Source organism: Giraffa tippelskirchi, chromosome 5 (genome assembly GCF_054371585.1).
Source record: "Giraffa tippelskirchi isolate mGirTip1 chromosome 5, T2T-mGirTip1v1.2.pri, whole genome shotgun sequence".
Lineage (NCBI taxonomy): Eukaryota > Metazoa > Chordata > Mammalia > Artiodactyla > Giraffidae > Giraffa > Giraffa tippelskirchi.
Genome location: NC_137279.1, coordinates 15,168,688 through 15,180,472, shown reverse-complemented (window position 1 = coordinate 15,180,472; position 11,785 = coordinate 15,168,688). Strand labels below are relative to the sequence as shown.

Here is an 11,785-nt window from a genome sequence, read left to right as displayed (position 1 = left end):
GAGTCTATTTGGGGAAACTCAAAAAGCTAATATTAACTGATTTCCTGCTCTTTGAATTTTTTATTTAGCAGCCTTTTACTCTGAAGGGCAGTGAGAAGAGACAGCTCATCTGGTGGAAAGACAGCCTTAAATGGTGGAAAGGACAGTGCTATCAGAGAATACTAGAGAAAGAAGTACAGATTTCTTTTCTAAATGCTTTCTCTACATTTTGACAGTTTCGGTAGAGTGTGCTCAGTCAGGGCTTTCTTACTGGTGTAAGGTGTGTTATAGGGTGTCATGCACACAAATGAGACAGGCACTTAAAGCTGACTGTGAGGTTCAAGGAAAATTAAAAGTGAATGTGTTAGCTGCTCAGTCGTGTCCAACTCTTAGCAATCCCATGGACTGTAGCCCGCCAGGTTCCTTTGTCCATGGAATTCTCCAAGCAAGAGTACTGGAGTGGGTTGAATGATACTGGAGTGGGATCCCTTCTCCAGAGGATCTTCCTGACCCAGGGATCAAACCCAGGTCTCCTGTGTGGCAGGCAGATTCTTTACTGTCTGAATCACCAGAGGAGCCCATCTTCCCTGGTGAAGGGAAGTTGGCTAAGTGGGTAAGCAGGTTTGAGAAAATAATGCAGAAATAGCAGAGAAAATAGCACAACAGAGGGCTATGGCCATAAGGGAGAATACGTCATATTTGGGGATCTGTAAGCAATTTAATGCAGCTGGAATAAAATTTATGGTAGGATGAGAACCTACTAAATACAGAATTGAACTGGTGAACTGGGCTTAGAGAATGAAACATGCCCATCTTAAAGGCAATGGAAAGTCACAGAGGATTTTTTTGTAAAGGAGAGTGACATCAAATTTACACTGTACAAAGGTCAACTTGCCATTGGTGAGAATTAAAGGAAAGGCAGGTAAACTAGCTAAAAATGAGCATTCAGGAACCAAGCGAGAGATTATGAGGCTCTGATCTGATACAATGACAAGAGAAGATGAAGAGAAAGGAAGACGCTGGAGACAAAATTAGGAGATAGAATAGAAAGGATTTAGTAATAGGTTGAATGTGTGTAAATAAGGAAGATTTAAGAATAATTTCCATGGTTTTGGTGGATAATTCTCCATGACAAAGAATGTAAGGGAAAGAGCTGACTTGGGGAAGGAGGTGAGGTGGGAGAATGAAGAAAAAATATTAGTGTCTGTGAGACATCCAAACAGAATTGCCAGGTAGGGTCAGGAGCTCAGGCAAGAATTCTAGGCTGAGATGGGAACTGGGATTCTGCTCCACAGAGGAGGCGGCTAAAGTCCAGAGAGTGAATAACGATGAGAGAAAGAATATATACACCGCAAGGAGAAGAGGAATAAGTCCAGATTCTTAGAAATCACCAACTCTTAGCAGTCGATCCCTTTCACGTTTTCTGTTTTCAAGCTGATTTTCATCAGAATGGTAATTTGCTTATTTAGAAATTGTAATATCAACTGCAGAGAATTCTCTGTTTCTGTTTATAATTGTTTAAAGTTCTGATTTTGAGGACAGTATCTTCAACAACTGTTTTCAATGATGTTCAAGATCTGGTTGGAACATAGTTTTTCTCTGTTAAACCTGCTGTCTGTGGAATGTCACAGTCCCCTGATGACTGGCACATGGGGTCTCCTACACTGGTCTGCCCTGTGGTAGGGGAGGGGGGGAGCAGGAGGATTTTCAGGGCTCTCAAACATAAAGGCAAGGAAAATGTCTAGGTTTTGTGCTGCTAAGAAGACCTCCATCTTTTCTCAGAAGCCCTCAACTCTTGTTTTTTTTTTTTTTTTAATGTGGACCATTTTTAAAGTCTTTATTGAATTTGGTACAATATTGCTTCTGTTGTTTTTATGTTTTGGTTTTTTTTGGCTTCGAGGCATATAGGATCTGAGCTCCCTGACCAGGGATGGAACCTGTATTCCCTCCATTGGAAGGCCAAATCTTAACCACTGGACCACCAGGGAAGTCCCTAGTCCTCAACTCTTACACTTTCTGTATTAGAGGATGAAAGGTTTTGGATCTGTAACAGAACATTTATTAAAGTTTTGATATCACAAAACCCAACTGATAATACTTTTATGCATAAGCATGTAATATGTTTTTGTAAAAACTATTTTGATAGGACAATGAAATCCCCAAAGTTATATAAGGTAAAAAGAAAGTGACTTGCTCTTGAAGGGTAAGGTAATAAAATTGCTTCAATACTTATCACTATCATGGTAAAATGGTTATCAAAAGATTTATAAGTATTTTTCCATTTATCACAGCACATTATTATTATTCACAGATTAATATTATTCACAGAACACCAGTGTTCCATGGCATGCCATATGAGAGACGCTGTCCTGGTGGTTTCGTTGTGATGGTCCACATCCTACGCTCATCAAATATGACCCCCCTAACTTTAAATTTATTCATAAAATGCAATTTCAGAAAAGTAGAAGGATATCTCCAGAAAGCTGGTTAGTTCTGTCCTTCAGTCTCTACTGTCCTTGTCCTTAGCATTTTTGGAGAAAGCAGGGCTCTGGAAGGCTGTAGACAGACCTTGCAGAGACTCTGCAAAATAAGAGGCAATGCTCTGGCTGCAGCTGCAGCAGAGGGATGTAGGAAAAGTCATTAGACAGGCCACCCGGAGGGAATGGCAGCCAAGCCACTGATTGCAACCGGCTTAGTTAGTAACAGTCCCCACCACCGCATCACAGATGTGCCGAGCGGAGAAGGCTGGGACACCATCCCAGCCTCATCTTCTGCTGTGCTCACAGCCGCAGCAGCCATGTTGCAGAGCTGTGTCACCCTCTCCCTCTCTGAGGACGTATGAATGTGTAGAATATACTGTTAAAGGATTTTCTTTAAAGGATAAAATCATGGTGCCCTACAAATATAGCATGTGTCAAATATTGTGTTTAATTCAACACGTGGGTGAACCCACAAGACATTATGACTGGTGTAAAGAATTCCAAGAACCACACTGAAACAGGAACTAGGACTTTAGGAACGAATTTACTAATAGATGCAAGATGCGTCCACCCACAGGGCAACAATCAATTCATTTGCATTTCTATGGATATGAATAATTTGTATCATTATCTGCATTCTACAATTTACAGGGTTAGAAAATAGCTCAAAGAATATTAAAGATGAAAAGAATCCAGATGGGTGAGCTGCTTAGTCTAGTTTCTAGTTCATAGTAAGTTCAATGTAAGTTTTAGCTATCATATATTATCCCTGAGAGCTCAATTGGTAAAGAATCCGCCTGCAATTCAGGAGACCCTGGTTCGATTCCTGGGTGGGGAAGACCCACTGAAGAAGGGATAGGCTACCCACTCCAGTATTCTTGGGCTTCCCTTGTGGCTCAGCTGGTAAAGAATCCACCTGCAATGCAGGAGACCTGCGTTCTACCCCTGGGTTGGGAAGATTCCCTGGAGAAGGGAAAGGCTACCCACTCCAATAGTCTGGCCTGGAGAATTCCATGGACAGTATAGAATGTGGGGTCGCAAAGAGTCGGACATGACTGAGAGACATTCACTTCACTATTATTACCGTAATAGTGTATTTGGAATCAGACAGGCTTGGTTCTGAATCTCATCTCAGCCACTCACTAACTGGGTAACCTTGAGCAAGGAAATTTATCTTTCTCAGCCCAGTTTTCTTATCAGTGTGCCATTATTTTGGGACTAAGGAATAACTAGAATAATGTTTGTAAAATATTCCATATAGGGATTATCACAGAGTAAACATTCAATACTAGTAGTATTATTTTTATTATTAAAATTGGCAATTTTAACAATGCCAAAAATTCTGTTTATATAGCCATTATTGGTGTAATCAGCTAAAATTCCTTTTGGATATAGTTAAAATTATAAATCATAAATAGATACATAAACAAACCTCAAATATTGAGTCTGGCAAAATGGTACTTATAATTTCTGTCCTTATTTCCAAAGCTAATTGTTGAATAGGTCTATGTTTTTGCTTTTCTTTTCTTTTTTAGTTTCCTAAAAATGAGGTACCCTCATCCCCCAGACATGGAAGGGAGTTTGTCAATGCTCCTTACAAACAAAGCACACAGCATAGAAACTTTTATTAAGGACCATTTATGAAACAGATCATTCAACTTTATGAATTATTTACTCTCGCTTAAAGAAACTCATTGATTCAGAAAATCGTAAGACTGATAAGGAGCTTCAAGGTTACCAATCCACCCATCTCTTTGATTTAAGATAGGAAACTATGGATTGGCCAAATAGTTCATTCGGGTTTTTAACCCAAAAAAACCTGGATGAACTTTTTTGGTCAACCCAGTGTTATATTCAAAAGATTGAGTACATTGTCCACACAGCTAGCCATCAGCAGAGTTGGGACCAGAAGCCAAATCTTTTGATTCCTTGGTTAATTTCCTCTGAGTGTCCCTATATTAGAGCCTCATCTGGTTGGTAGTAGCTAAAAACAGAAGCACTAGCTTTCCTCTGCATGTATTGAATTGAGAAATCAACCACAGAAATCCCACAGCACTCAGGATGGATTGGAGATGCCAGAAAAGGAGGTTCCACTTGACTGGAGCTCAGGAAACCATTGTCCAGGGTGGAAGGAGCGACCCACTTGTCTGCAGCACCTCATGATTTATTAACTGTTACTGGTGCCCATGAAATATTCATCCATTCTCCTAGTTACTGCTCCACTGCATCAATAAACCATTGCTCCCCCATCTGTCTAGGTGTGCAGTTTGGGGAAGAAAAGCTTCACACAAAATGGAAAGGAGACCTCTTTTCATGTTTAGTGCAGTAATAGAACACCAATGCACTTCTTCGTTTCTTGGGGTTTTTTCAAAAGCACAGTCAGGCTGACTTACTGGGCTGCTGGACATGTAGTAGCCCCAGAGGGAAAGGCTTCATGAGGTTGGCTGGTTGGTTGTCATACCCCCAGTTTCAGCTTGCGCTTGTCTTCCCCATACACAGTAGAGCCATGGCTTCTCTACTGAGGACGCTTGCCTGACCTTGAATTGGTTTCAGTGTGAAGCCCTGAGTTCAGCCTCTCCTTTGTGATCAAAAGCACCGAGGGAACTGTCTGCCCCCTTCCCTGCTCTCACTTCTTTGGATGCTTCTTCATAGACGTTTTCTGCTAACCCTTAACTGTGATTGTTCCCCTTGAACCCTCTTCTCTTCTTACTGTATGTGTTCCCCGTAGGTGTTTGCATTCATGATCATGCATTCGCTCTCCATCAATAATCATTCATACCATCTTGATCTTTCTCTCTTTTTAGATCTGTATATCCAACTGCATCATCTATCTCTACAAGGTGGCCCTTTGCCACCCAAACTCCACAGGTTTCAAACTAAACTTAATATCACCCTCCAATGCCCCACTTCTGGGGAAGTCTCTTGAGAGTTCTGAAGCTCTAATACTTTGGCCACCTGATGCAAAGAGCTGACTTATTGGAAAATACCGTGATGCTGGGAAAGATTGAGGGCAGGAAGAGAAGGGGGTGACAGAGGGTGAGATGGTTGGATGGCATCAATGACTCAATGAACACAAATTTGAGCAAACTCCAGGAGACAGTGAAGGACAGGGAAGCCTGGCGTGCTGCAGTCCATGGGGTCACAAAGAGTCAGATAGAACTTAGTGACCGAACAACAACAACAACTGCAATGCTCCCCTTACCCCCTTCATGCTCCAGTCCTGTTCTACCTCTGAATCTGTTCTTGGGAAAGGGATCTCCATCATGTTACCTGAGACCTGGGAGCCTGATGCTGATTCTCTTCTCTTTGTCCCTCTATGTTCCCGTTATCACTGCTAATTATTAATGTCAAACTTAGTGACTTAGTGATGATTCATTCATATGGCTGGCCAGACAGTGCTGGTTGTCAGTAGGGAATTCCCCCAGGGAGCCTCAGTTCCTCTCCATTTGGGTCTCTCCCTGAGGCTCCTTGGGCTTCCTCATAGCATGGTGACTGAGTTCCAAGGGATGAGAAGTGGAATACACAGGTCTCTCAAGGCCAGGGCCTAAAAAACTGACTACGTGCCACCTCTGCTGTATTATATACTGGTCAAGCCGGGCTTCCCTCATAGCTCCGTTGGTAAAGAATCTGCCTGTAATATAGGAGACCCAAGTTTGATTCCTGGGTTGGGAAGATCCCCTAGAGAAGGGATAGGCTACCCACTCCAGGATTCTGGCCTGGAGAATTCCATGGTCTGTATAGTCCATGGGGTTGCAGAGTCAGGCACGACTGAGCGACCTTCACTTTCACTTTCAAGCAGAAGAGCCCACCCAGATTCTTGGGGGGAGTATTGGAGAAGTCAAGGCTCTCTTTAATCTATTACACCCTATGTTCAATCTTCCTCTTGTGGTCCTCTCCCTGCATCCCTTCCTCTTCACATGCTGTTACTTCGGTCTTGAAAGCTTTCTTCACCTTGTCCTATTCTTTCTTCAAGACTGTGCTTAAGAGTTACAGTATCTCCCCAAATCCTTCTTAACCCTACTCTCTCCAGGTGTAATGCAAATACTATGTCAGCATCTGTTATTTTATATGATCACTGTTTGTGTCACTTTCCCATAAGACTGTGAGTACAGTGAAGGCAGGGACTGTCTTATTCATTTTCATGTCTCCAGAACCAAGTATTGAGCTGGGCAGAGTAAAGGACCTCAGCAAACATTTGTTGGATGAGTAAATATTTCCTTATTTTAACCTCTCGATAATCATGTAAAGTGGCAGAAATTTAGTATTATTTCTGTGTTACTGCCTGACTTCCTTATCTTAGATTTAAAAAAAAAAAAATGGCAAAGAATAATGGCATGACCCAAGGTCACATAGCCAGGAAGAGAGTTCAGTATAGTTAATAGGAATTCAGTTCCCCAAAGTAAGTTGAAATCATAGACCCAGGAACAAGGTTGGGAAGGTGAAGAAAGAACTCTGCCATGAATGGACTCAGTTGTAGCAGAAAATACCCCTGAGGTTTCCCACTCTATTCTATGTTTCCAAGGGACTGCAAAAGGCCTCTGTCTTTGCCAGGAAACTGAAAATACCAAAAGAGATAGAAGATAGTCTCAGAATCTTAAAAAAGAGAGAATGGACATTGTTCAGTGCTTTGTGCAAATGGGAAAGGTAGAATTAATGTAGATTCTCAAAATGATGGTGGAGAGTGAGAGTTTCCTAGTAATTCTCAAGTGACTCTTCAGAACACAGAGAGAGACAGCTATTATCAGAAAGAGAGGCTGTGTCTGACCCCAAGTGTTAGGGTCAATTGGATAATTCATTGGAGTTAAAACCTCAGCTAAGATAAAATATTCCTCAAGGACATCTGACTTTCTGTGCTCTGATTTCATGCTTAACATGTCTTTGTTCACTAATTTGGCTTATTACTTTTTTTTTCAATTAGGAAAATATCCTCTTGATAGCAGATACTGATATTCCAGTCACTAGAAAGAAACCTTCTTCCTTGTAAATACACACATTGGTGTTGCAACTTTCAAGCTCTTGAGTCAGTTTCTTAAAGTTAGAAAAAATGTTCTGTATACAGTGGGTTTTTAAAAAATAGCACAAGTAATTCACATATACTTTCTTATTGTAAGAAATTCAAACAACTGAAATAAATATACATGAAAGCCCCTTTCACCACCAGGCACCCATCTCACTTCCAGTCTCAGAGATAATCATTATTAGGAGTCCAAAATGCAGCCTTTGATCCCTTTTCTATACATTTATATAGAGACGTGTATATTTATATTTTTATGTGTCCTTTTTGATTTCTATAGAAATTAGATCACACTATACATTTCCCTAAGACTTCCCAAGTGGCGCTACACTAGTAGTAAAGAACCCACCTGCCAATGCAGGAGACGTAAGAGACACAGGTTTGATCCCTTTGTCAGGAAGAGCCCCTGGAGGAGGGCATGGCAACCCAAGCCAGTATCCTTGCCTGGAGAATCCCATGGACAGAGGAGCCTGGTGGGCTATAGTCCATAGGATTGCAAAGAGTTGGACATGGCTGAAGCCACTTAGCATAGCATGCATACATTTCCCTATTTCATGTAACTCTACCCCATGAATATTCTTCTACATTGGTCCACAAAGCTCTGTCTTCTTGTTTCTGATGGCCGCACATTTTTATAGGATGTATTAGTGTCCTCCAGAGAAACAAAACCAATAGGATGTATATATTAGACAGAGAGAGATTTAGTCTAGGAAATCAGTTCATGTGATCATGAGGGCTGGCAAGTCCTAAAGCGTTCGGGCTGAGTCACAGCCAGAGGCCCAGGGGAGCCATTGGTTTAGTTCTAATCTGAAGGCCTAGAGGCTTGAGACTCAAGAAGAGGTGATGTTTCAGTTTGAGTCCGGAGGTAGAAAAAATTCAAAATGCCAGTTAGAAGGCCATCAGACAAGAAGAATTCTCTCTTAGCAAAGGGAGTGCTAGCCTTTTTATTTTATTCAAGCCTTCAGCTGATCAGATGAGGTCCACCCATGTCAGGAAGGGCAACCTACTTTACTCGGTCTACTCTTCATTCAAATGTTAATTGCATCCAAAAACACCGTTACAGAGACACCTAGAAAAGTGTTCGATCAGATATCTGGGGGTCTCACGACCCAGTCAAATGGACACATTAATTAACCATTACATGGAATTATGTAATTATTCTACTTTTCCTGGGCCCTTGGAAACATATTTAAAATTTGATGAATAATAAAAATGGCTTTCACCCAGAATAGCATTTTCAATTGACAATTCTATCACCAGCATAAGAGAAAACTCTTTTCCTAATACATTTACCATCACTAAATTTTATCAACCTTTTGTATTTTTAGTAGTTTAAATGTGTGGAAAATTATTAGTATTTTGTTGTTGAGATTGACATTCTTTTTATGTGCTTGTTTTCCTCTTGACAAATGGAGTATTTATCTTTCCTATTTCTAAACAAGGTTGATGATATTTTTTCCTTATTGACTCATATATGCATTTTTAAGATATTATGGCTTTTAATCCTTTGCCTGTTATCAATGTTGTAAATATTTTCTCTTAGTTCTTCACATCTATATTAACTCCAAAAATGGCATCTGGTACTGTAGACAAACATTTCCTTCATGACTATGGGTTTTGTGTCTTGTTTAGGAAAAAGAGTTTACTAACTTAACCAGAAAAATTGCCAAATACCTGTCTGACCCAAGTAATAAATATCTTGAGTGACCTTGAGTCAGTCCAACACTCCTTTGGAGCATTAATTTTCTTATTAAAATAACAAATGTATTCATTCAAACATTATTTACTGTGAACCACTTTATGCCATGGCCTTCCCTTCTGGTTCAGACAGTAAAGAATCGACTTGTAATGCAGGAGACTCAGGTTCGATCACTGGGTCAGGAAGATGCCCTGGAGAAGGGAATGACTGTTCACTCCAGTATTCTTGCCTGGATGATTCCATGGATAGAGGAGGCTGGCAGGCTACAGTCCATGAGGTCGTAGAGTCAGACACGACTGAGCAACTAATATTTTCACTTTTTCGCCTAATGCTATGCTGTGCCTAAATGCTAGAGCTGTGTGCTATGCTTAGTCGCTTAGTCGTGTCTGACTCTTTGCGACCCCATGGACTGTAGCCCACCAGGCTCCTCAGTCCATTGGGATTCTCCAGGCAAGAACACTGGACTTTGTTGCCATGCCCTCCTCCAGGGGATCTTCCCAACCCAGGGATCAAATCTAGATCTCTTGCATCGCAGGCGGGTTCTTTACTGACTGGGCCACCAGGGAAGCCCAAGTAAATGCATCATTCAAGAATATACAGTCTAATGGGAGAAATGGATGATAAAACGACCATCACAATAACGACAGAGAATAACGTCCGGAAACTGAGATTTGTGCAGGATCCCCTGGAAATCTGTGGCAGAAGCCCATATCCAGACCAGGAGGATTTGTAGGGCTGGTCCAGGTGAGGTAGAGGAAGATGCTGGGCAGACAAAGCTGCAGGTACAGAGTCATGGGGGTGAGTGAGGACATACAAACAGTTCACAGAATAAGGGTGAGGATGGTGATGAGTTGTGAGTCTGGAGAGGTAAGCGGAGACTGTGGCTGCCAATGTCATTCAGTTTAGCCTTCTTTCTGCCTGACGATCCTAGGAAGTCTATGAAGTGTGAAGCAGGGGAGTGTGATGTGAACCAGCCTTTATTTATTTTGTTTTTTTAAACTTCAAATTTTTTATTTTGTATTGGGGTGTAGCCAATTAATGTTGTGGTAGTTTCTGGTAAACAGCAAAGGGACTCAGCCATACATACATATGTATCTATTCTCCCTTAATCCGCCTCCCATCCAGGCTGCCACATAACATGGAGCAGAGTTCCATGTGCTATACAATAGATCCTTGTTGGTTATCCATTTGAATAGAGCAGTGTGTACATGACCTTCCCAAACCCCCTATCCATCTCTTCCCCCGAGCAACCATAAGTTTGTTTTTTAAGTCTGTGAGTCTCTTTCTGTGTTGTAAGTTCATTTGAATCATTTCTTTTTAGATTCCACATATAAGGGATGTCTTATGGTATTTCTCCTTCTCTGTCTCACTTACTTCACTCAGTGTGACACTCTCTAGTGGACCAAGCTTTAATAGAGACCATTTTGGCTGTTTGGTGGAGACGGGGCTTAAAGGGAAGGTAAGCAGAGGCAGGGAGGCCAATGAGGACGGAGGCCATTGTTCCAGCCTTGGAAGGAGATAGCAAGGGTGAAAATGAGATGGTGAGAGAGGATATGCACACGCTGGGCAGACTGAAATATCTAGGTCCACCTTTTCCACCATGCATACTAGTTATGGGTCAAGAATAATATATAGCATTTTTCCAAGTTGAAGTTCTTTGTAAGCTAAAAACAACAACAGCTTCATAATGGATTGAAAGTCGCTCAGTTGTATCTGATTCTTCGCGATCCCATGGACTATACAGTCCATGGAATTCTCCAGGCCAGAATACTGGAGTGGAGTATTGAAGCCAGGTCTCCTGCACTGGGCTTCCCAGGTGGCTCAGATGGTAAAGCATCTGCCTGCAATGCAGGAGACCCGGGTTCGATCCCCGGGTCGGGAAGATCCCCTGGAGAAGGAAATGGCAACCCACTCTAGTACTCTTGCCTGGAAAATTCCATGGACAGAGGAGCCTGGTGGGCTACAGTCTATGGGGTTACAAAGAGTCAGACATGATTGAAAAACTTTCACTTTAATAATGGAACTATAGGCAATAGAGATATTTCTGAACAGTGAAGAGTCTACAGCGAGAAATGAAAGTCACCATATTTAAAGTAAAAAGTCATTATGTACTTGGACCATGCATATTTTTTCCTTCATATATTGATTGTCTTCATGTGAACATGAATGTATAACACAAACTCAGCCTGTCTGCCCTCCCCTCTTATTCTTTGTTGGTTATCTTCCTATGGATGGGTCAGGAAAGAAAATGGCTTTTATCTATCTTTCCTGAGATTTCTACCACTCTTTAGCCCTGCTATTGAGACCATTCACCTCTCTGCCATTCACAACCTAGAAATCCTGCACCTGTGGCTAAAGGTTGGCTTCCAGAGAGCCATGAAGGTGTGAATAGGGGAGGAAAACAATTATCTGATATTTTCCCATCCCTTTATTCTACATGATATCACTTCTCAAAGTGATATACAGACTTCACACTTTAGCAATAAACTAGTCAAAGGCAATTACAGTAGAAGAGCAAAACTTTAAGCCTATAAACTAATGTTTACCTTGTTTTAAGGGACAAGAGCTTCCCTCCGCTCCACCCTCCCCCCCAGCTCTGCTTCTGTTTCCTCT

General features: G+C 41.5%; 1 non-coding gene across 1 annotated transcript; it reads left to right on the top strand.

Moving 5' to 3' along the window:
• The first annotated feature begins 10,982 nt into the window (after positions 1–10,982).
• Positions 10,983–11,054, top strand: TRNAC-GCA (transfer RNA cysteine (anticodon GCA)). Its single transcript has one exon. It is a non-coding gene; the product is annotated as a tRNA-Cys (tRNA).
• The last annotated feature ends 731 nt before the right edge of the window (positions 11,055–11,785 follow it).